Source organism: Scylla paramamosain, chromosome 24 (assembly GCF_035594125.1).
Source record: "Scylla paramamosain isolate STU-SP2022 chromosome 24, ASM3559412v1, whole genome shotgun sequence".
NCBI classification, from domain to species: domain Eukaryota; kingdom Metazoa; phylum Arthropoda; class Malacostraca; order Decapoda; family Portunidae; genus Scylla; species Scylla paramamosain.
Window position 1 is genome coordinate 15332008 of NC_087174.1, and position 22710 is coordinate 15354717.

The following is a 22710-nucleotide window of genomic DNA, read 5'->3' on the forward strand; positions in this document are numbered from 1 at the left end:
TATAACTTCCTGTACTATTCATTTGTTGCACTAACAATCAAAATGATTACCATATGAGGTGGTTACAGAAAGTTCTGAGACAAGGCCTACATACCAGAAAATACTTCCTTGATTTAAGTTTGAACACTATTCCTTTGAAATTGGTCCCCTTGAGGAACAACACAGGGTTACCAGCATCAGTGTGACTGCTGAAATGCATTCTGGAAGTCTTGTTCTTGATGCATGTTAAGTACTTTCTGTGATTCATGTTAAATCTCCTCTATGATGTCAGTGTCTATGATGTCAGTCTACAATTTCATCTTCGGGAAGAGGAAGAAGTCACAAGAGGTCTGTAAACATAGGCATTGTTCCCAGTGATGACGCTTAACAAGAAAGTTGGATCATCCAAGGCAATGATGCAACTCTTGACAGACTTTGGCCTGATGCACCTTCTATTCAGGGATCAGAAGCCTGGGTATAAATTTTGCAGCAGTGCACCATATTCATATTAGACATGAGGATTGCCTGCACTGTTTCATATAACATACCAGCCCTAACAGGCAAGTCCTTAATGTGATATGTTAACTATTGCTTCAACATGATTCTGAATGCCTCCATTTCTTTAATAAGGATGAAAAATATTATTATTGTTTAATTTCTTTGAGGATAATAGTAATGATTTTGGTGTAAATACCACGACACTTGACAAAGCAGCTTTCTGACATTGTCAAGGTTATACAGTGACTGGCCACAGCCACACACCACAGATCAAGTAGAGGTAGGTGACTGAAGTCACTTCCTCTGGTCACCATCTACAATGAAAACTTGCCACATGCCCTCATGTGCTTCACAGTAGCGAAAAAGATCTCACTTATAACAAAAAAATACATATATATGTACATTTGGTGCAATTAAAATCTTTTCAAAACTTCTGCAATGAAAATTTGTGTAAAGTTTTCACTAGGCTAAAGGGCAACAAATATTGGGTGAGGCTTGTGATGATGTGGCAACTCTTGGTATCCTTGGCAACTCTTGGTATCCTTAATAACTGCCACAGAACTTAAGAAAAAACACCCAGAGCTACTCCAGGATGTTGCCATCCTTACAATCCTACATAGGCTGCAGAAAGACCTGAATTTACCCTCTTGCTGTGCTGCCAAGAAACCTCTGCTAATAGATGCAATGCAGAAGAGGCTGCTTTTCTGCAAGAAATATAAAGATTGGACTTGTGACAACTGGAGAGAAGTCATATTTAATGATGACAGCACCTTCCAGTTGGTTTGGGGCATCTTTAATCTCGTCTGTTATCCAATACAATCCAAGGTTCACAGTCAAGACTCTCAAGCATCTGGATAGCATCATGGTATGGGGCTCATTCAGTGGAAATAGAGACAGGACAGGTCTCTATTTCCTACCAAAGAACACCATTATGAGCAGGAACAATTACATTGATGTTTTGAAGGAATATCTGCTCCTATTTCTTTGCATCCACAAATGCAAGCATTTCATGCATAATGGTACTCCTGCCCATAGTTCTCCAGCTGTAAAGAATTTTCTAAAGGAGCACAAGACCAATGTTTTGGAGTGACCAAGAAATTTCCTAGGTCTCAGTCTGGGGGGTATTCATGTCCATATCTCTTTTTCAGCCAAATCTGGCATTTTCTTGTTCTATATGATCAGAGCTTCAAAAAAAATTTGGGTAACATGTCTACATCAGGTATGCTTTTACCATGCAGCCCAATAATAGTTTGGCGCCATTTAGCAAAAAATAATAAAACCAAGGTTTTTGGAAGAATAGTCTAGCAGACAGTCTTATCATAAAAAAAATAATAATTATCACATTAAAATATGAATAAAATAATTTAAGCATGGTTCACTCACAGAAACTCTGATTTGAAGCACAAAAAATGTCTAATTTGGGTCAATTTTGCCCCCCAAAACTGCTTTCAATTTGAAAGTCACTCAAAGCTTTGTAACTTCCAGTATAGGAATATATATTGTTATGAATGGCACTGTTGTTGTGAGAAAATAAATGTAGAAAGAAGAAATACAGAGAGAAGAATAAAGAGAGTGAAAGAAATTACATCATGCTGTGTAATGTTGCATCAGCCATGTGGACACTTGCTTGCTAGCCTGAGGAGCACGGGACTGTAAGACAGTGTCCCTTTGTCAGTCGGACCACAGGTACCATTGTGGCATGACGCATTACAGAGAGAGAGAAATTCAGAGTCCGCAGGAAGTCCTGGGGGGATATATATTAGAAGGCTGTTCTTAGCAATAATTGCTGAGTGTTGTGACAGTAAGCCCCTGTCATCCTAGGTAGGAGGGACTTCCATGGGAGCTTGCTGGAATACTTTGCCCTACTGATTCCACTCAGAGCCATCTGAATGTGATGGCATTTTGCTCTGTAGTGACAGACTATGTTCTGAGTGTTTTGTGCCATTAAATGCAACTGGTATCCAGAGCTTATTCTTGGGAGCTCTGAAGCCAGAGGATTTCAAAATACTCTGTTGCATTGCAGCTGCTTGTTCTCTCCCTGGGTTTCACCAGTGTACATAGGGGTGACTGCCTGTCTTCTGGGAGACTACAAATAGGCTGTTCTTTACCAGGAGAGATATAATATTCTGTGGGTGTGAGTGGCCTGTTTCTTGTGGGAGGCTGTCCACAGAATATTATGTCTCATACCTGTGTGTCCTTTGTCCTTGCTGTGCTCCCTAGCATGTGCTTCACAATCCTTTCTCAACGTGGGAGTTTAGTTGATGTTCGTTATACTTCCTTGTTGGTGGGTTAAACAAGGTGACAACCTATAGAGTCTTGATAGCTGTTGGCGACCAGTAGGCTCTGGATTTGTTTCGTATGTGCCCCACACTATGCTAGAAGGAGCTAGTTTAGGGAAGGCTGACCCAAATGTAGTGGCAGTGGGGTGGGGGGGGGACTAGAGCTGGTCATAACAAAATTGGTGACCTCACCAGGATTGCTGGAAGTTTTGTAGCCATGTGGGCGAGACAAATGAATGTTGTTTGTTTGTCCTTTATGTGTCAGTACTCAGCCTACACCATGAAGGGGAAGGCTGATAGCAGGCTGCAATGACTCCTGACCCTGAGTCACCTGCATCTCCTGGGAGTGGCAATGCAGATCTTGCACAGTTTGGTAAGCGGATGCTCAGCCTCGCAAATAGTTTCCATGGTCATACTAGTCCTACCCATAATATTGGTAGATTTTCCCAGACAGAAGGCATATTTAAGGAGTTGATATTTAAGCTGGAGATGAGGAGAATGGAACTGGAAGCAGAGGAAAGGAGATTGAAGGTGGTGGAGGCTAGGGAAGCCAGGAGGTTTGAGGCTGAGAGGGAGGCCAAGAGACTCAAAGCTGAGATGGCGAGAATGTACAAGAAAGAGATTAAGATATTTGAGGTAGAAAGGGAAAAGAAGGCTGAGAAAATAAGATATTTAAGTTGGAGAAGACTCAGATAGAAGTTAGCACTCCTCATGGTTTGCAGAGAGAAGGAGTGAAGGAAGATAGATACAGTAGAAAGGCAGATGGTGAGAAGTAGTTGATACCAGAGTTTGATGAAAAGGTGACAGAATGTTTCAGGAAATCTGAGATGGCAGCTGAGTTTGACTGACCTCAGGAATGCAGGGTTTTTGCTAATATGCTGAAGGGCAAGGCACTAAAAGTCTATGACAGGATGTCAGTGGAGGATTTACAGGATTATATGGAGTTTAAGGCTGACATTCTGAAAGCCTATGAGATGCAGCCTGAGGCTTACAGGCAACAATTTAGAGGGGTTAAGAGAAAGCTGAGTGACTCATATCTTGATTGTGTTCACTACCTTGAGGAGGTATTTGAAAAGTGGATAGCTAGCAAGCATGTCACCTCCTTTCATGAGTTAAAGGAACTCATGGTGATGGAGCACACCCAACAGGAATATTATACACTCTTGCCAGAGTGTATAATATTCCTACCAAATATAGATCTCCATCTCTGATAACACTGGTGGAGGTCCGAGAAGAATGAAGACAGCTGCAGCCTAGCAGCAAATATTATAAAATCCTCTAATGCCAGAAAATCACAGCTGTGAGCCCAGACATTAGTATCATTTAACGAGGACACAACACACATGACACCCAAACACACACAACCCACAACAGTGTGCTGCACTTCGGCAGAAAAGGGGAGATCAGGTGTCTGCTCCCATCAGTACTCTGTACAAAGAAACAAATGATGCCAGGACAAACATAACACTGTGCATGAAGCCAATGCTCAAACACACAGGAATAGTGAGACACAGCAATTCTTACCCTTCAAATAATATCTAGATTCACCCAAATCACGGCCTCCTGTTGAGCCAAATAATAACCAATATAGTAAAGCATAACATTATTATCCCATCCATAGGTATTTCACAAGTATGCCCTCCCTATAGTATCACCTCAACTCACCTCTCCATGTCTGTCTTGTTTGAATCTTCACTTGCTACTGAGAAGCAAGGCCACATGACACAAGGCTACATGACACTTTGCCTGCCTGGGCAGGGAGGGGAAAGGAGTGAAGCTAGCAGCAAATCAGCTGGGAATATCAGTTGGCCTGCCTTGGCACTACCAGCTACATGACTGGGGACAGGGAGGGAAGGGAAAAGCAGAAGGCCCACCCGGCTCTGCCCTCTCACTCACTGCTATCTTGCTCTGAAACTGAACTCTATGTTTTAAAAATCATTATGGGCTTATCAGAGCAGCTAGGTGGGATTTAACATTTTCATGGGGAGGGACAACGCTTCTATTACATCATGTGGTTAACACACATTTCAGCAGATAAGGCAACTGGTATATAAGACGACCCCCAAATTTCAATCTAAATTTAATGGTTTTAGCTGATGTTGATAGTTTAAGATGCCAGCCAAACTACCAAACCATCTGTAGTAAAGTTTAAGTCAGTGACCACCAACAACTGAGACAGTGATATACCAGTGCAATGAATAAAATGCCTTAAATGTATTACCAGTAATAAGGTACCATCATCTTCAAGTGAAAAACTAAACTTAAATTAAATTCCCACAAGGTGTTTTTGTACATTTTTATGAAAAAGAATGGATGGACAAAGATGGTGTAAAATTATACAGGGTGCAACATGAGTTTCTGTGGATATTACCAGAGTCAAAAGTACAGGGTATTTTAAGTAGAAAATGTTTCATACACATATGCATTTTGAGGCGTTGTTTAGTTATCCAACAGTAAAATTGTGAGTTATTCAGTGATCATTTCTACAAGTTTTGGGATATTACAGTATCCCAGAATGAGACAAGTATTATTTATGGACAGGTGATTTACTGATAAACATCATAAAATGATGGCATGGCTGTAATCAATGACAAATAAAATGATAGGCTATGTGACACTTTGCCTACCCATGCAGGGAGGGGAAAGGAGAGAGGCTAGCAGTAGATCAGTTGACTGTCAGTCAGTCACTTGCAGTTTCATACCAAGACAGTGACAGTCAATACATTTAGATTATACTGCATGATTTTGATAGAGAGAGAGAGAGAGAAAAAAAAAAGCCACACATTTACAGTAAGGTGGAATGTGTGGACGTGGTGTTTCTACGACATAAAACACCTGTCTGGCCTAGGCATTGTATCTATCACCCCACCACACTGGAATTTCATCCTATGGCTAAAGCCTCAAAATAAATATGTGTATTGAACATTTTCTAAAAAGAATGTCCTGTACTTTTGCCTCTATCAATATCATGTTTCTTTTGATTATATACACCGATATTCTTCAAATTTTTTCTCAGTATATGAACTTCTTCCCTATATAATAGTGAAAGCTGGAGAGACTGATCTTCTCCCCAGTTTATTCTCCTTTGCCACTTAGCTTGGGGGTTCCATGCCTAGAAGACCTTTATGTAACTTCTTCAGCTTTGGGAAAAAACTGGAGAATATTCACAGAGCGTCCTGGTTTATCTGTTCATATATAAAGCCAGCAGAGGATTGTAGCTGTACTACATTAAATTTTGTTTACACACTTTTCAACAGGAATATGTTTCAGTGCATTTTCTCAAAATTATTCCTATTTTACTATGTCTAACTCCCCCAAAAGTCGTAATATAAGGTTGTTGTTTATTTACAATGATATTTTGTGTAAAATTTTAAGGTCATTGTTTTGTATCTGACATACAGGGTGACCCACTGTTGCTTCATTGTGTGGCGCTGGTAGTATGCCTTGAAGGTGGTGATAACACCCTGATCCATGGGTTGACTGAGTGCAGTTGTGTTGGGAGGAAGATATATAACTTGAATATTGTCAGCCCGGTCTTCCATGTTCCAGAGATAGCTAGGTGCATTGTCAACAACAAGCAAGAAGTAGTTGGCCAAGTTGTTAGTAGCTGTGTAGTCACGTAGCATGGGGGATAAATAGCTGAAGTAACTCTGGTTGAGTAATGTCATCCATCTCTTCTTGTTTGTCTTTCTGATGACAGGGAGGTATTCTTTAATAAGGCTCTTAAGTGCATGAGAGTTCTCAGAATGATAAATGAGCATGGGTTTCACCTTCAGATCCTCTGCTGCATTACCCCATAAAGAGCAATGTGAGATGATCCTTAGAACCTTTGAATCCTGGAGCTGCCTTCTCCTCATTTGGAATGAAGGTCCTGGAAGACATTTTCTTTTAGTAAAGGCCCGTCTCATCAAAATTTAGTACCTGCTTGGAGGAATAGTCACCCTCCTCTTCAGCCTTTTTCAGGGTTGGTTTGAAGGCCTTGGCAGCTGGCATTGGAGCTTTCTGCCTCACCAGTCACCTTGATGTTATTAGAGTTGCTCTGGTCTTAAACCTATCAAACCAGCCCCTTTTTGCCATAAACAATGTCCCCTCCTTCACCTCATATCCTCACTTCTTGAGATCCTCCCAAATAGACAAGGCTTTTGTGCATAAAAAGGATGATGAGACTGGTCATCCACCCAGAAGTTGAGCAGAAATTCCATTTCGTCCATTATAGGCTCATACTGAAAGGTGGTTGTCTTCGCCATGAGTGTAGTTCAAGCTTCACCTGCTTTCTTAATGCTAGCAGCATTCTTAAGGACAGTGGAGACAGATAACTGAGCCAAGTCAAGTGAGCGTACTATGGCAGACCTCTTTTCCACCATCGTGTTGCCAGAGAATCGCCAACTTCACCGCCAGATTTATGCTTTTTCCTTGCTTTCTTGGCCTTGGGAGGGCAGTCAATGGAGCCAGCAGGGTGTTTGGAAGCCACGATGATGATGATAAAGTCAGTGATGTTGCATACCACAGGTAAATCCTGGGCACTTCCAAACACAACAAAGCTGGCAAACACAACGAGAGCACAGAAAACAATGACAGCTGGAGCATCCTGGCACTACAATTGTTCACCCAAACAAATACCACTACACTTGTGTGGAAAGCAAGTGAGTGCACACTCAGGTGATCATAAAAGCAAGCATAACCCAATCCGAAATGTTCGAAAACCGAAACTATTTTCCCCATAGGAATCAATGTAAAATGGATTAATTTGTTCCCAGACACCAGTCTACCCTGTCTTAGCAACTTGTGACAGACGCTCCCACAACCAAGAAGGCTGCTTCACAACATCTCCAGCTCACACATTACTTATCCAGAAAGGATGTACTGAATGAACTTAGTGACATAGAACTCATCAGAAGATACTGTTTAGACTGTGCAGGTATTCTCTTTTGTCAGCAATCTAGTGAGGGAAGCCTTACAGAAGGACACAGAAAGGAACAACCCACTTATTGCCAAAATGAAGGTGATCATAACACTTAGACATCTAGCTGCTGGGAAAAGTTACTGGAAAAATGCAGTTGTGTAGTAGTGATGGCATTATAGGTTATCGAAAGAGCCACAGGTGGCTCTGGATAACTCCTGAGCGCCAAAAACTGTATGTTTACATCAGGGCTTTTCAACAGGATCTCATTTACCTTATTTCAAAGATTGAATTGTATTACTGAGTTACATGTACATTTTCTTCACTGCCACATACAAAACATTTAATCTGCCATTTTCTAGCTCTTTACTGTAAGGCTTTGACTGTGTAGATTGTACATAAAGAATTATCAATTAATACTGTATGGAACCAGTGGAATATGTAGTGAGCTAGGGAGGCAGTACCCCACCCTGACAAGCAGTTCCCACAACACACAACTTACACATTAAATTTCTCACAAGATAAAGCAAAACACATCATATGTGTATAAAGTATTTTTGGCTTAAAATTACTTTAACTTTCAAATCCTGAAGTATGTACCTTAATTCACAGGACACCCAGTATAAAATGATAAACTTTGACCTCGAGTTTGGTAGTAGTATAGGTGAAAACAGATTAATCTTAATGACAATGCATATTGGCAAGAGCTTGACACATTTGAAAAATCATGAAGCCTAGAGCCTAACTGCAGAGAAACACACACCATGTCGGAATTTAAACTAATATCAAATGTGGTTACTGGGAGCATACTCTAGTATGTTGGTCTTTTTTCCTTTCAATGGCAGGCCAGAAGTGTGGTAGCACTGAGACCACTTCTGCTACTTTGAAATTATACTAATTACGTATACAATGTAAACTGGATTAAAACATAATTTTTCGGAGGAGGGTTGACTTCTGTTTACACTGACTCATCCAGTCACCATATGCTGCTCTGAAAAATTAATATGAAGTGTGTTTTTGTAAAAATATTCAACAAAGATTTTTTTTATCAACTTTGGTTACTTTGGTTACTATTCCAAAACCTTGGTTTTATCATTTTGGCCAAATGGTGCCAAACTATTATCATATATCAGACTGCACAGAAAAAAAAAACATACCTGATGAAGAAGTGTTACCTAATTTTTTTTGGAAGCCCTAATCATATGGAACAAGAAAATGCCACGTTTCACTATAAAAGAGACATGTACACAATTACCCCTTGAGCCAGGATTAATTAAGAATGCCTGGAGCCACATGAAAAAGGAAGTGCATCCATGACAAGCAAAAAACATCAAGGAACTGCAAGAGGCCCTGAAGAAGTCCTGAATAACCATGGACACCTCCTACTTCCAGAATCTCACTGAATCCATACCTACAGGATTGGAGAAAGGGATAAAGGTGAAAGGCAACAGCATTTTTTTTTATAAATACCGAGTTTGTGCATGAAGTGATAATAAAAGCCTAACAAATATCATTTTTATGTTTTATTGCTGTATTCCTCTTAATGTAAAGATTTCCATTAGGCTGACTGTACTTCTTTGAAGAATAGGCCAACAGAAAACTTTTAATTGAAGGAGAGGGGTATTCTCAGATCATCTTAGGCATGGTGCGGGTAGATTTGGCAGAGCAGCAGAAAGCCCAATCCCCATGACAGCCATGCCTAAATGCTCAGTACAGAAGAGGTTTACTATATGTCATAACTTTTAGATACCACCTCATATGTTTAATGTATCACAAACATCTATTTAAACAATTGAATACTCACATATGTTGCATGAAATCTAAAATTATCATTTCATCACTCACCTCTTCTGCACCTTACAAGAAACAAAAATATTTTGGGCCTAAACAAAATACTATAGCTTTATACAATTTGCAGAATTGAAAAAAAATAATATGCCATGAAATGTGTCTGGTAAAACTTTTTACTACCTGTGACCTAAAAAAAAAAAAAAAAAAAAAGACAAGCATAATTTTATAGCTACAATTTCCTAACACTTTCTTAACATAAATAAAAATTTCATAAATGAAGTAGTTATCTATCAGGCTGTGACAAAATAAGTGACAAAGCTACCTTTAATGCATTCTTAATGACTGGATGACTATATATGCATTACTGACACCACCAACTGTGAATTTTCAGCAGATGAAGCAAGTAGGGGCTTTCTATGTTAGATTAATTCTAAGATCAAGGGTCCTAGAACCACATGTTAAGAAATTGAATAAATTGATAATTTCTTGAAGAGGGGTCCTCTCCTCTTTCAGACAGAAAAAAAATAAATAAATCATCCAGAAATAGTTATCTTATAAATTCAACACACATCAGAATCTAATAAAAAAGTTTCATCTTGCAATTAGTGAGACTGGGGTTTTAAAAAACTTACTGGGTGATGTAGAGTTGATGGATTACATGTTAGTCACTACACAACTTATAGTAAAATATATGTAGTGATAGGACAGTCAAGACCAGCCAAAAATCACTTGGGCCTTAATGATCATGTTGGCCTAACTGGTAATGTGTCAAATTCACATATTTACCTGAAGTGCCCTAACAAAAGATCAATCCCTGGTGAGGACTTCTTAAAGTTAATTTGTTTGATCTTCAAATCAATTTTTCACTGCTTCTGTAACACTCCAAAAGGAAACATGACACCAGTGGAAGCAGTAAAGATCACAAAAGTTTAACTGTCCCATAATCTCTGAAAGGAAAGTTTTCTGATACACTACCAAACAAAATTAGTCTCACAAAGAAGACAGAGCTCACTTGGAGGAGACAGACAGAAAAAAAATTACAAGAAGGGAAAACTGAGACAACAAAAACTGATCTAAATGAAAGGAAAAGCCACATATTGACAGGACAGTCAGGAGTGACCAGAAATCAGTCAGGCCTGAGTGATCATCTTTGCCTAATTCCTGGTTTTAACATCTCAGAAATAGACAATCTTCAGTTATGGAATTAGACTATCAGTCCACAGCTTTTATGCACAATCAATATTTACCTATTTTATGCTAACAGTATCTGTGAATACATTTCATGAAAATTCTACTTCATACCCTTAAAGTTTATAGATCATCATTATCTTACTTAATTTTTCAAAGCAAGTATATTGATGGAGTATCATCCACATAAAAATCTTATAATATTTTAACAAAAAAATCTGCCAGAGTCAGAAATTATGCCAAAGCACTATGGCATTGTAACAATGAATATACCATACTCATCAGTGCTTAATATGCATTTTTATGTAAAACTCATCCTATGTTTGATGCAGATATATTACCAAGTAAGAGGTGGGGTACAAAATGCAGAATACCTCATGGTTCTTACCTGTTTGGGCTCCCAAGAGAGAATCCCTTCATAGCTAGCATGCCAACCCTATCAAAAGGACACCATAGCATGTATATTCTTATGTTACTGGCTGGAAAGTGTGTTATGAGCCTGACAAATAAGAGAATTGTATTTATATGCATAATAAATCCAACTAGCAGGCACAACATAGAGATCAGCAGCAAAAATCAAACAGATGATAACCCAAGAAGTTGGACAAATCATACTTAAAATCATCAACAGTACTAGATTCAGCCACAACAATGGGGAAATTTCACTACTCTTGACTCAGAAAAATCTGTGCCTGGCATCACAATGACTGTAAGAAACAAGAGTTTTGTATGGATAAACTCTAGTGTCAACAGAAGTGGCTGAGGTGAATAGGTCACCTGGAGTAATTAAGGAGAGTCCATGAAAAAATTTTCCAACACTTAATAAGATCAGCTTATAATAGCCTCCCTTTGTCTGAATATACTTAGTCCATGGCCTTAAGATATTGAGCATACAAGTTCTTAAATACTTGAATCCATTTTGTCCATTGTGTTTGTAGGTGCTAATTTCAAAAGTCTGAGATCAAAGCAGGGCTGGCATTAAATCCCCCTCAGAAAAAATAAATAAATAAATAGAATGAATAAATAAGTGAATAAATAAATAAATAAATAAATAAATAAATAAATAAATAAATAAGAAATAAAATAAAAAGTCTTTTTCATTTTACATATAAAAATAGAGCTTTATATCATATTGATGAATAAGGTCTATATATGTACAGATGGCTCCCTACTTGATGAAGCAGCTTTCCTACCTATAACTCTAACAAATGCAACACCTGTCATCTTTTTTTTCATAGCAGCCGTCATTGGCTAGAGCTGTCTTTGACATGAATCTTGGGCCTGCCTTCTTCCTCTCCTCCTCCACATCCCTCTCTCCATCCCCCATGCTTCTCATACCTCCTTCATGCATACATACAAACAGTGAGAGAGAGAGAGAGAGAGAGAGAGAGAGAGAGAGAGAGAGAGAGAGAGAGAGAGAGAGAGAGAGAGAGAGAGAGAGAGAGAGAGAGAGAGAGAGAGAGAGAGAGAGAGAGAGAGAGAGAGAGAGAGAGAGAGAGAGAGAGAGAGAGAGAGAGAGAGAGAGAGAGAGAAGGGGGAGGGAAGGGAGAGGCTTAGATTGAGAAGATAGGGAGGGAGGGGGTATGAGAAATGTAGAAACAAGGAGGAGGTGGGGATGGGGAGGCAGAAATGGAGTGGGTTTGACAAAGCTGTGGCTTACTGACTCATGACTTTTTGCCAATGATATTTACCTTTTAAAATCCCTTGAATTGACATGTGGCTTTAGCTAAAAATAAAGATAAAAAGGCTGCTTCATCAAGCAGGAAGATGTCTTTATATATGCATAAAAAATGTAAAAGTAGTTAAGCCTGACCCATTCATTTTCTGTACAGCACAAGTTAACACAGGCTTTGTCCAACCAGACCAACCTGTATCAACATGACCAAAACATGTGTCTGTCCTTCAGATAACACTTAAAACCTTTTATTTCACTCTAGATTATTTTCAATTGCTTATTTAAGCAATTTTTTAAATATCCATTTTCTCATGTTGTACTTTTATACTAGAATTACATATCTTTTGTGGATTTTGGTAATTCTTATTGTTTCATAGATGAATATATGAAATTATGTAAGTTAATTTAGCACTATTTTCCAGCATTAGGCATAGTGGGTACTTAATTTCCAGCAGAGAGGTGATGGACTGGCCTGTGACCTCATGTAGTCAGACATGACAAGAAAGCCACACCAGCAAGATGAACATGTTTTCTTTCTTCATCCACCTCCTAGCCACACAGATTTTTTTTGTTTTCTGAACTTCATTATGGTGCCCAGACCCAGGATGAGACTTTAGATACCTTTGTTCTCCTGTGAGTATGCGACTAAAAGTTGGAAATGGAGAAACTACTACAGGGTGGATGACTCGTCAACAGACATCTCTCTGTGCAGTTTTGGTAAAGCCCAGTCTTTGTGTGGAGGAGCTGAGTGAGGCCATCCAATGCCTTGATAGTCGTCTTGCTGCTCTTGATGATGTCCAGGCCGAGCTTGAGGTGGAATTGAACCCTAAGGATTTTGAGAAAGACCTGGACTGGACGTGGCTCACTGGTTTAAGGAGGTCATGGTGCTACTGGCAGAAGTGAAATGGAAGTTAAGGGATCTGCAGAGGTGTGACAATGACAACCTCAGCCAGGTGAGTAGTGGGTTTACAGCTGCCAATGCCAAGTTACCTAAGTTAGAGCTTCCCGGATTCAAATGGGAGATAACAGAGTGGCAATCCTTTTGGGACCAATTTACTTCTCACATTGGTGACACAGTCATGTCTGCTATAAGTAAATTTAGTTATTTGTTGTCTTTACTTGAAGGTGAGGCTAAGGTGTGTGTTCAAGATCTCTCTCTCTCTTTCACTACAGTCAACTATGGTTTCTCTCTCACTACAGTCAACTATGCTTGTAACTTATTTGAAAGAATAATATGGCACACCTGAGAGGATCATATTTCATCATATTCAATCTCTTCTTAATGGCAGTATTCCAGTGAAAAACAATGTGTTTCCAGACTGTGGAGTATGTATGACAACTTCTTGATGCACATAAGAAGCTTGGAGTTCTTGGGTGTGTCAGGTGAGCAGGTGAGACCTTCCTGACACCTATAATACTGTCATGACTTCCTAGTAAAATCCATCTGGAGTGATCCAGAAAGGTTACTGGTCAAGAAAGCGATTTGGAGTGGCTTTTGAAATTCTTGCAGGAAGAAATAGAAAGTTTTGAAAGATCAGAGGTCTTTAAGGATGTCACACCAGGAAAGTCTTAGAATCCTAGCTTTCCAGAGCAGCACAGGAAGGTGAACTCCAGTCAAAGGGGAGCAAAAGAAACTCTTCTGCTCTAGCATTGCATGTAAGCATTGCAGAAAGCGTTAATAATAATTGTGTCTTTTGTAATAAGAAACATAAGTCTGTAAAGTGTTTAAAAATCTTGGGGTTACCGGACATGGAGTGAGCTGATAGGATTAGGCTTGCTGGACTTTGTTTTAAATGTCTGGGTAAGGGCCACACTGCTAAAGGATGCCTTGCCAAATGTTCTAAATGTGGTGGTATGCACAATGTACTCATGAGTGGTGCTAGATTGGGTATTAAGAGTGACACTGGTAGTTTTGCAAAGTTACAAGTGTAGGTTCACCAAAAACAAATCCTGTCAGTGCAAAAGAAACTAATACTAATACAGGTAACCAATTATCTAATCATGCTACAGTGTCCTTTTATAATGCTACTTGTTCCTCTAAACCATGTACTATTCTACAGACAGCCAGAGTACTTGTTGTTGGAGCTGACAGGGAGACTCATGAAGCTAAATTGATGTTTGATTGTGGCTCTGACCAAACAAATGTAAGTAAAAAGTTAGTCCAAAAGTGTAGGCCTAAGTGGATATACTGTGAAGCTATCTCCTATTCAGCCTTTGGTGGTAACAAGTCTAGTAAGAGGACACAGAGTAATGTATTTGAATTGCAAGTTTTGGGCTGTGACCATGCTACATGTTAATTCACAGCTATATAAGCACCTGCAATCTCTGAACCATTGCTGAAACCTACCATACCTAGTAACATATTGGATAAGTTTTCTCATCTATGATTTGCTGATGATTATGTTAACAATTCTCAAGAACATATAGACATATTGGTAGGGTTAGATGTGTATTGGAGTCTGCTTATGCTGAGTGATTCTATTCAGACTGGGAGAGTGGTAGCATTAAAATAAGTTATGAATATGTTGTCGGGTTCCTGGTATTCGCTGGCCTAAACCCTCGGAAGGCTTATGGACCTGATGGGGTCCCTCCTATTCTTCTCTGAAACTGTGCCTCCGTGCTTGCACCTTGCCTAGTCAAACTCTTTCAGCTCTGTCTGTCAACATCTACCTTTCCTTCTTGCTGGAAGTTTGCCTACATTCAACCTGTTCCTTAAAAGGGTGACCGTTCTAATCCCTCAAACTACCATCCTATTGCTTTAATTTCCTGCCTATCTAAATTTTTTTAATCTATCCTCGACAGGAAGATTCTTAAACATCTATCACTTCACAACCTTCTATCTGATCACCAGTATGGGTTCTGTCAAGGCCGCTCTACTGGTGATCTTCTGGCTTTTCTTACTGAGTCTTGGTCATCCTCTTTTAGAGATTTTGGTGAAACTTTTGCTGTTGCCTTGGACATATAAAAAGCTTTTGATAGAGTCTGGCACAAAGCTTTGATTTCCAAACTACCCTCCTACGGTTTCTATCCTTCTCTCTGTAACTTCATCTCAAGTTTCCTTTCTGACCATTCTATTTCTGCTGTGGTAGATGGTCACTGTTCTTCTCCTAAATCTATTAACAGTGGTGTTCCTCAGGGTTCTGTCCTGTCACCCACTCTCTTCTTATTATTCATTAATGATCTTCTAAACCAAATTTCTTGTCCTATCCACTCCTATGCTGATGATACCACCCTGCACTTTTCCACGTCTTTTCATAGACGTCCAACCCTTCAGGAGGTAAACATATCATGCAGGGAAGCCACAGAACGCTTGACTTCTGATCTTTCTAAAATTTCTGATTGGGGCAGAGCAAACTTGGTATTGTTCAATGCCTCAAAAACTCAATTCCTCCATCTATCAACTCGACACAACCTTCCAGACAACTATCCCCTCTTCTTCAATGACACTCAACTGTCCCCCTCTTCTACATTGAACATCCTTGGTCTGTCCTTTACTTATAATCTGAACTGGAAACTTCACATCTCATCTCTAGCTAAAACAGCTTCTATGAAGTTAGGCGTTCTGAGACGTCTCCGCCAGTTTTTCTCACCCCCCCAGCTGCTAACTCTGTACAAGGACCTTATCCGTCCATGTATGGAGTATGCTTCACATGTCTGGGGGGGTTCCACTCATACTGCTCTTCTAGACAGGGTGGAATCAAAAGCTTTTTGTCTCATCGACTCCTCTCCTCTAACTGACTGTCTTCAGCCTCTCTCTCAATGCCGCAATGTTGCATATCTAGCTGTCTTTTACCGCTATTTTCATGCTAACTGCTCTTCTGATCTTGGTAACTGCATGCCTCCCCTCCTTCTGCGGCCTCGCTGCACAAGACTTCCTTCTTTCTCTCACTCTTATTCTGTCCACCTCTCTAATGCAAGAGTTAACCAGTATTCTCAATCATTCATCCCTTTCTCTGGTAAAACTCTGGAACTCCCTGCCTGCTTCTGTATTTCCACCTTCTTATGACTTGAAATCCTTCAAGAGGGAGGTTTCAAGACACTTATTCATCAATTTTTGACCACTGCTTTGACCCTTTTATGGGACTGGCATTTCAGTGGGCATATTTCTTTATTGGATTTTTGTTGCCCTTGGCCAGTGTCCTTCCTACATAAAAAAATAAATAAATAAATAAATCTACTTCAACTTCAAGGATTTCTTCAGTTTTTATGCATTTCAAGGTTATCTGAGTTTGATGTAAGAAGGTTTTGGGACCTTGAGTCAGTTTGCATTAGTCTCAAAGAATCAGATATGTCTAGCTCTTACACTTTATTGCAGGATTTCAATAGAATGTTCAGTATGTTCAGGGAAGGTATGAAGTAGCTCTGTCATGGAAAGGTGAAACAGCAAAGAAAGATCTAATGAACAATGTAGATATTGCAGCAAAGAGATTGATTGAATTACAAGCTAAATTAAATCAGAAAGTTGAGCTGAGACATGAGTATTATTATGTGTTTGATGAGTATGAGAGGACTGCCATAATTGAGGATGTCTCCAGTCATAAGCTTCAGGTTATCTACCCAAAGTTTTATATGCCTCACCATCCTGTGGTTAAAGAGAATAGTAGGAGTATCAAGATCAGACCTATTTTTGATGCATCTGCAAAGGGGCAAAATGTTATTCAATGTCCTTGAATGATATTCTTCATACTGGCCCATCATTAAATTCTGACTTGGTAGAGGTACTGATTCATTTTAGATGGCCCATTGCTATAACAAGTGACATCACTAAAGCCTTTTACAGATTGAAGTGAAGTGAGAGGACCATGATGTCCATCATTTCAAGTTAATGACAAAGTGTGGTACTTGCAAAAGGATCAGACATTTGAGGTTTTGGCATATATCCTTTTGGCAACACTTACAGCCCATTTCTCTTAAATACCACCATTAAGCACCATCTCAGTATGTACCCTCCTACAGAGGTGATTCAAGATCTAGAACAAGTCATGTATGTTTATAACTGGTTAAGTAGAGCTTACAGTGTTGATGAAGCATACACAAAGTATTGTAAGGCTTGCACAGTTTTGTCACATACAGGTATGGCCCTCACAAAATGGGTATGGGTGTTGGACTGATCCAAGGAGATCCTCACAAATGGAAGATGTTTGTTGTTAACAGAATCACAGAGATTCAAAATGCTACTCCTCCTAGTTGCTAGCACCATTGCCCAAGTAAAAATAACCTTGCTGACTTGATTTCCAGAGGATTGTTGTCTGATCAGCTTGTGAATAGTAGTCTGTGCCTAAATGGCCCCACTTGGTTGGCATTCACCTTATCGAGCAGCCTGGAGGAGAGGATGTACTGTACTAAGGAAGAGGCCTGTGTTTATGATGCATCTGTTGCTTATATTGACAATCCCTCCTTATCTTTGTTTGAACTCTCACAATAAACTAAGTTTACTAAAGCTATTTGTACTGAAGTTTGTACTTGGAGTTTGAGGTTTGTTAACAATTGTAAATCCAAAGACTGTGAATATTCAGGCCCACTTTCAAGAGAGAAAATGGATAAAGCCACAACACAAATGATTTATTCTGAGCAAAGACAGATGTATAAACTAGATATCAATAGCTTGCAAGGGGGTCAGTCTTTGCCCAGAGATTCTAGCTTAGAGTTAGGACTCATTTTTGGATGATCACTGCTTGCTCAGAATTAAGGAGAGACTTGAGAATGCTGAACTAAGTTTTGAGAGTAAGCATCCAATGATAATTCCCAAAGGTCACATTGCAAAATTACCAATTATAATTCAACATCTCTTTTTCAAACATTACATCAGTTTTGTCTACTTTGAGAGCCAATTTCTGGATTATTGGAGCTAGGAGGACAGCAAAGTCTGTCATTAAAGAATGTGTTACATGCCAAAGACGCAACTTGTCCGTGTACTCAGTTGTCAACCCCTTTTCCAGAATCAAGAGTTAAAGCCACACCAGCTTTTACTGTTACTAGGATAGTCTTTGCTAGGCCTTTGTCCTGTGCAGATTTTCATTCAAAGAAATTTTATATTTTGCTGTTCACGTCAAAGCCATACACTTGGAGCTCACTGATTCTATGTCTGACTATTTGCATGCTATTTGTTGATTCATAGCCCACAGAGGACTTCCTTCTTTGATCTACTCTGATAATTTTAAGACATTTGAAGTCTTAGTTCAAGAAATTCAGAAAGTGTATGGTCACATGGCTCCCCAGTGGAAATTTATTGTTCCTAGGTCTCCATGGTGGGAAGGCTGGTGGGAATGACTTGTTCACTCTGTAAAGTTTGATTAAAGGAAATCTCTAGGTTGCAGTGATGTGTCAAGATGTGAATTAGAAACCAGTATTCGTGAAGTGGAAGTTCATATTAATTTCAGGCCTTTAACATACCCTTAGGACAGTCCAGATGTGTTGAATCCTCTTTCTCCTTCACATTTTCTCATAGAAAGAAGTACAGGCTTCAAGTCAATGCAGAGCTCACCCCCTCTCCTATGACAAGTAAGACACTCTGTGACAGGGAAAAATTAAGGACACAAATACTTGATAGGTTTTGGGAGATAAGGAGATATGGCTATATAAGGAAACTACCTCCTTTTGTTGTAAAAAATTTCAAATCCCACTGTAATCTGAATCACGATGATGTAGCATTCTTAAAACAGGAAAATAATCCAAGGTTGTTGTGGCCTTTAGGTTGTTAATGTGTTCCCTGACAAGAATGGAGTTGTTAGAACTGTCTGTAAAAATCTCTTCTGGAATATTTCAGATCTGTGCAGAATTTGCATAATCTTGAGATGTCTAGTACTGATAATGTTTCTATAACTTGTAAAGAAAATATGCTTAGGTCTTCAAGGGATTTGATCCAGGATTTGAAAAACCCAGGTAATAAAAAAAATCCACTAGATTTTTTTTTGGATTTTATTGTTTTTTTTTTTTGTTTATTTATTTAGATGTAAAGCAGTTTAAAAAAAAGCAATTAAAAAATAATCTAGAGTGAAGCAAAAGGTTTGAAGTGTTATCTGAAGAACAGACACTTGTTTAAGTCATGCTTACACAGGTTGGTCCAGTTGGACAAAGCCTGTGTTAACTTGTGCTGTACAGGAAATGAATGGGTCAGGGCTTGACTACTTTTACATTTTTTTATGTATATTGTTATAAGCTGTGCAAATTATTAAAGAAGAGAGAGAGAGAGAGAGAGAGAGAGAGAGAGAGAGAGAGAGAGAGAGAGAGAGAGAGAGAGAGAGAGAGAGAGAGAGAGAGAGAGAGAGAGAGAGAGAGAGAGAGAGAAAGGGGAGTGTGGGGTGGATGAGTCATTGATGCATCGAGTCAAAAAGAGATGCCCAAAGTTACTGTAAGTTCTATGTAAATCTAAAGTTAACGTTCTCCACTTAATTTACCTCACTCCCCTTTCTTTTCAAAGTTGAGACTGCAGCAGTGTGTAAGGTAGGGGTGCTCTACAATACTGTGTAATTTTTTTTATCCAGCTCTCCAGATAAACCCTCTAGAATTTTTAAAACATAAGTATATTGTTGTGAAAGAGTACCACATGGAGTGGGGTGCACAGACCAGCCACCTGCCACCCCCTCGTCCCTTCCCCATCCCTCCCCCTCCATCCCTTTGTCTGTGATAGCTGAAGCGTTTGGGCATGCGGCTGCCTCCTTTCTTAGTTGGTGTTTGTTCAGGCCAGGGGAGAGACATGCATGTTGAGGCACAGCAAAGCAAGAAGACTAAGGGGGTGATATATACTGTATTTGACGATATATAGGACACACCTTAAAAAAAAAAAAAAAAAAAAATCACGAAGGACCTTATAAGAAAATGTGAGGCCTCCAGTAGATGTAATTTTGAAATTTCCCCCACATGTACACCTGTAGATTTACACCATGTATTATAGGTAAGGATGCTATATCATATTTTTTCAACTATAATATCATGTAAGGAAATGTTGAACATTAAAATGCACCCCCTGTTCAGTGATGCCAAGCTTTGACATCTCGGCAGCTGGGCTGCGTTCTTCGCCTCGCCTTCATGACTAGGCCATTACCTCTGTTTTATTACAGCAATCATGTAGGATGTTTTTATTATTGTGAATGCTTGTTTTTTTGTTCAGTTGTACCACTAGCTTGCTTTAAACATTACATGCTTAAACACATAAAAAAAAAAAAAAAAACTTTTTTCCTGAATATGCCCTGGTGAAATGGGGATGTGTCTTATATGACCATGCATCTTATATGCCATCAAATATGGTAGCTTAGAGGGCTTTTGTTTGGTTAAACATTACTTATGTATTTAAAGCAGTATGCCCCTGCTGATATAGATAAGGAATAGGAATCTCCAGGAGCTTGGCTGTGGTTGTGCCTCTTAAATTTGGATAAATATAATTTTATACTGACTCCTCAGCAATTGGCTGGATTTTGGCATATCAGAGAGTGTTGGCTGGCTCTCCCCTTTGTTTGTGGCCTACATGTCCTTGTATCTGTAGTATGCTGTTTTGTTAAATGCTACTGGGATTCATAGCTGTGTTGAGAGCTTTGGATCCAGAGGATACTGAGATTTACTGCCATACAGTAACACCATACTCCCTCCCCACATTTTACCGTTTCTGGGCAATACTGGCCCGTCTCTTGGGAAACTGTAAATGTTACTGGTTTTGTCTTAAGGGGACTGTAGTTCATAAAATATTATAATCCTCATAGTTGTTTATCACTTGTCATAGCTGTGCCTCCCAGAATGTCGTTATATGATTCTTTCCCAGCAAGTGAAGCATGCTCGATGTCTGTTGGAGCAATTGTTATTTCTTTCTCCATGCTCAGGTAAAGATGGAGTGGTGACCTCATTTGTTTAATTCACCACAGAAGACCAGAAGGACCCTGTGTAGGTGAATGTGGGTCCCACACTAGACTGCACAGGAGGCAATTTAAGAAGGCTGACCCAAGGTAGTGGCAGCTGTGAGGGGAGCTGAACTTGATGTTGCAACAATATATTTAACCCCTTCAATATGATGATGCCTATGTAGGCATCATGTAGCACCAGTGGAATATAAAATGATGCCTATGTAGGCATCATGGTTGGATTCTATTTTAGTTGTTGTTGAGCAATCCCGTACCCTGTCTTGATTTGTCTTGACAGATTCTGTATTATGTCCTTGAGGTTCTATTGCTCTTCTCACCCTCACTGTTCCCACCAGTCATGTAAATGAGCTACCCCATGCCCCACCCTCTATCCAGAATGAAGAAGTCTCATTGGCAGAACCTTACACCACAGTTTCCCCGCTATGGTCATTCCTTTATCTTCCAGATCCCCCTATCCTTCTCTTCATCCTATACTCTTCCACCAGGGATGGGAGATAGTTAAGGGAGGAGTACAGTTCCCCCTTCCCTTGGTTATTGATTGCCCTCTTACCCTCCTCTTCCTCCCTCCTCCCTACTCTCTCTCTCTCTCTCTCTCTCTCTCTCTCTTAAGGAAGGGGAGACAGTGTTGGGGGTACAGTTCACCCCTTTCCTCCCTGGTTCATTCCTTGCCCTCTTACCCTCCTATCCTTCCCTCCTCCCTACATCTCTCTTTCTCTCTCTCTCTCTCTCTCTCTCTGTTTGTTTGTGTGTGTGTGTGTGTGTGTGTGTGTGTGTGTGTGTGTGTGTGTGTGTGTGTGTGTGTGTGTGCTGATGCAGCTGGGAAGGTTGTCTTGTAACAATTATTGATGAATGAAGGTAGTGGACACGTGTCTATTAGGTTTACAGAAACAAGAAATAGCATAGAGGAAATGATAAGGAAAAGTAACAAAGTGCTATTAGTAGGTGACTTCAATGCCAAAGGAATTAACTGGGAGAAGGTGGAAGTAAAAGAAAATATCAGGTCATGGAGCGAAGAACTTATGCAAACCATGATGGTGAATACAATGAGACAATGGATGAATGAGCCTACAAGATGCAGAGAAGAAAAACCATCACAGTTAGACTTAATGTTTACAAAAACCCCAAAAAGTACACCAAGTATACATTGTGTGAGTCCAATGGGAAAAAGTGATCATGTGACAACAGAAATAGTACTACAGGAGGAAACAGTGTTGCACAGGAATGAACAATTTAGAAATGGAAGACAGAACTATACTAAGGCAAACTTTGCAGAGCTTAATAAATTCTATGGAAAAAAAATGAACTGGAAAAAGCTATTTGAACGTAAAGTAGTGCAAGAAAAATAAGACATTTTTGAGCAAGTATAGAAAGGGGTGCAACAGTTTGTACCAAGTTATAAAGTGAAAATTGGGAGCCTGAATGGTATAATGCCAGGCATGTAGAAGCAAAAAAAAGAAAAAGGACAGGGCATGGAAGAAAATGATAAGACAACTGAGCAGAAATGCTAGAGAAGAATACAGAAAGGCAATTAATAAATATAGTAAAATA

General features: G+C 39.5%; 1 protein-coding gene across 3 annotated transcripts in view; it reads right to left on the reverse strand.

Moving 5' to 3' along the window:
- LOC135112815 (zinc-regulated GTPase metalloprotein activator 1-like) overlaps positions 1-22710 on the reverse strand; it is a 103739-nt gene that overhangs the window by 71108 nt on the left and 9921 nt on the right. Inside the window, exon 3 of one of the 3 annotated variants that reach the window (XM_064027647.1) lies at positions 18704-18821. The exons of the other annotated variants lie outside the window; for them this stretch is intronic. The gene's annotated coding sequence lies outside the window, so the exon portion shown is untranslated. The remainder of the gene's footprint in view (positions 1-18703; positions 18822-22710) is intronic. 3 annotated transcript variants of the gene reach the window in all.